Consider the following 3,438-nt stretch of genomic DNA (forward strand, 5'->3'; position numbering starts at 1 on the left):
TTCTTAATCATCTATATAAATATGGCATACATTCCAGAAGTATATAAAGTTCTTGAGAATAGAACTAAGGTTTTTTGTTTGTTTGTTTGCTTTTTGTCTCTGTATCCTTAGTGCCCAGGATACTACTGAATATGTTGTAGGTATTCAGTAAAAACTTATAGAATTAATAATTCATTAACAGATTAACCAATAAGCATCATGGAGAATATTGGAATTTTGTTTATGTTTGAAAAAACATGCCATAGTAATGATTTTTTTTAATTTTATTTATTTATTTTTTCCATTACATGTAAAGATAAAAAACATAGTTAGATGTCACAGAATAGGTGGCAATGCCTTAACTGTATATTTGTTGTAAAGGCCACTAGGACCTCTTCCATCCTTATCAAGGGGAGTGCTAACCTTCTCTCCTTTCATACAACACCATAGTACTGATTTTTATTTGACTACATATCCTGAAAACCAGAGTCAAATGTCTAAAATAATTCAAATTAATAATAATAATGTCATGTTACAGATGAGTTTAGTACTCCCTTGAAACATACTTTATACAATTTTTTCTGCCTCCTTATTAGTGGCAGAGTGTAAATGTAAATATAGTGTGTTTATTATGTAAATTAGTAAAAATTAAATTAGTCAATATATTAAAATATACCATTATGTAAATATATATAAGTAATAGACAGTAAAGGATAACATAAAAAGAAATGGTGGGGTTCTAATTTTCCAATTACATTTATTAATTAGAAGTTATGCCTTCCATAGTTACACATCTCAGTAGAGGTCTTCAAGGTCTTGTTTTTAAACATTAACTAAAACTGGTTTTATAAATTAAATGTTATTACATCAGCTTTGCGGCCAAAGACCTATGCTGTCTCTCAGAGAAAACACATGGTCTCAAGGAGAATTCAGAAGACCTACAAAACCTTCACTGTCCTAAGAGCAGACAGCATATCGAGAGAGAGAGAGAGACAGACAGACAGACAGACAGACAGACAGAGACAGAGACAGAGAGAGACAGAGAGAGACAGAGAGAGACAGAGAGAGAGAGAGAGACACAGAGAGAGAGAGAGAGAGAGAGAGAGAGAGAGAGAGAGAGAGAGAGAGAGAGACAGAGAGAGAGAGAGAGAGAGAGAGAGAGATCCACCAGCCAATGGGAGAGGCAGGTCATTATACACTGATCAAAGCTAATTGGTTAGCATCATTCAATTCCATTCGTTGACATGACTCGAGGGTGGTCTCAATCAAAATGAACTCTTCAGATGACATTATCGAGAAGACCCTCAGTCAAGTTCCTTAAGGCAAAGTCCATTATATGGGTGTGGTTTGATCCCATCCATTCAGTGAGGTAGACAAAAGAATCAACGTCCATTTCTTTTCTTCCCATGGGTTTGTCCCAAATAGGATCTGCTGAAGTTCCTCAAGAACTGGACTTTCTGGAGTTGGGAGATGGGGAGAGAAAGGACTGAAACGCTGGGTCCCCCAAGGAATCCATTATTGATAATTATTTTCTCACACTTGGACAAGTCACTTAAATCTCTGGGCCTCAGTTTCCTCATCTACAGAATAAGGGAGTTGGACTTGATGACCTCAAAGATCACTTCCAGCTCTAAATATAAGATCTTCTCTTTTGGTGACACTTGTTGAAGATATTGTAGAGAGAATCCTTAATCAGGTAGACATTGGACTAGATGACCACTGAGGTTTCTTCAAATTTTAAGATAGGAAAAAAAAAATCCAAAGTAGAAGATAATGATTTTCACTAAGTATGAAGATTCCATAAGCTAAATTCTGTGGATGAACTAGTTTCTCACTGAGCCTTATGCAAGCATTTTGCAAAAGATTTAACTCTTAGGCCACTAGAGTATTATAAAAGTGCCCAACAAATACTGCAGGAGTATTATTCATATCTTGCATCTGGCCCAACATTTAAAAAAAATTTATATTAGCTTTCTGTTTCTTTTGAAATCTGGCATTAATTTGCTGTTGCTTCCTTCCTTCTTTGGGATACTTCTTAGAGTTTGAAAATGTGGATGTTTTCATTCTTTTCAAAATTATTTTAAAATTACCTAGAAAGGAGAACATTTTCCTCTTTCTAAAAGACAAATCTGGTAAGTACAATAAAATCATATTTTTAAAAATACTCCTCCCTACCAGATAACTTGCTAAATTTTTTTGTATTCCAAAAAAAAAAAATTAAACACTATTTTAAAATATTTTTTAAGCTTTTGTGGTACATTTTGGGTAAATGGGTAGCCAAAACCCTGAGCAATAGACTAGTTTGTTAACTTATTGTATTAGTTGAGAGAGATTTCCTCATTTTTCCAAGCAATGCTTAGCCAATAGACCTTTCAATAGGCATCAGTCACTTCAGTCATATGACATGGCTTGATGGCTAAGGGGGTCAGAGGTGCGCCTCATTTCATTATGTTTAAGTCAAAGACAACAGGCCAATAAAAGTTAGCTTGGTTAATTTTTTGTAACCTTTTCTATGAGCAGAATGCAAAGTTTATCACTTAGGAGGTTAGAGAAATCACGATAGGTGGAAAACAAGCATTAAACCTGCACAATGCAAACACAAGCAAAATGCAAGTCATCAAAGCTGAAAATAACAGTCACTAAATAGCCCTAGGTAAGAATGAGTCTGCAAAGCTTGGCAAAAAGCTGATTAACCATTTATTAGCCAAATCCATTTTCTGCACTACCTAATTCTTCAATTTAAAAGAAGTGGTTAAGTGAGCATTTTAGCCTCAGGACTAGATCATATCAATGGTTTGTCTTAGAAAATGTTATTGCTGAAGTGATGGCATATCTTGAGCATGATGTTCTGTGTAGAACAAAAGGGCAGCATCTTCTTATGGCCAGCATTATCTCATTAATTCCTCAAGATCACAGCAAAACACATGCTGTAATAGAATATCTCAATACATTTCATGGTTAGATTCACATCTTTGGGGTTATGGAGTGTTCCCCTCATATTTGAAGAAGATGTGTACCCACAGTCAATGAGAGACATATGCTTCAAATGACGCAAAATATGTGAAAGCCCTTTGAAAAGTAGAAAACAGTTTATAACCAAATATGCTCTTAAGAAAGCAAGCTTTGGGTTGCCTTCTTAACAATGGAAAGAGAATTGAAATGATTCAACTATGCTGGCTCCCCTAGATACCCTGCCTGTGTCCATGGCCCAAAGAAAATCTAACTGGTATAAAGTTGCTCTCTAGCTATACTGTCTAAAATATCTAACCAGTGGTCACCAATAAATTATAAACTTTAGCAAGAGTTTAGACTTTTAAGCATTTATTAAGGAGAATAAGAATTTGGTGAAGAGAGAGAAAGAGGCCTAGATGCTTACAGGTATCTATCTCAGGGAACCAGCGTCTCCAGCTCCTCTCCCCGCTGAGGTCCTTGGGAAAGAGAGTGAGCCTCGCCCCTTCT

At 35.6% G+C, this 3,438-nt stretch overlaps 1 non-coding gene across 1 annotated transcript; it reads right to left on the bottom strand.

Annotated features, from left to right (window-relative positions):
• Nucleotides 1-296: 296 nt before the first annotated feature.
• On the bottom strand, nucleotides 297-424 carry LOC122733173. The gene has a single exon (XR_006353764.1). It is a non-coding gene; the product is annotated as a U6atac minor spliceosomal RNA (small nuclear RNA).
• Between the last annotated feature and the right edge of the window lie 3,014 nt (nucleotides 425-3,438).

This window comes from Dromiciops gliroides, chromosome 6, assembly GCF_019393635.1.
Source record: "Dromiciops gliroides isolate mDroGli1 chromosome 6, mDroGli1.pri, whole genome shotgun sequence".
NCBI lineage: Eukaryota > Metazoa > Chordata > Mammalia > Microbiotheria > Microbiotheriidae > Dromiciops > Dromiciops gliroides.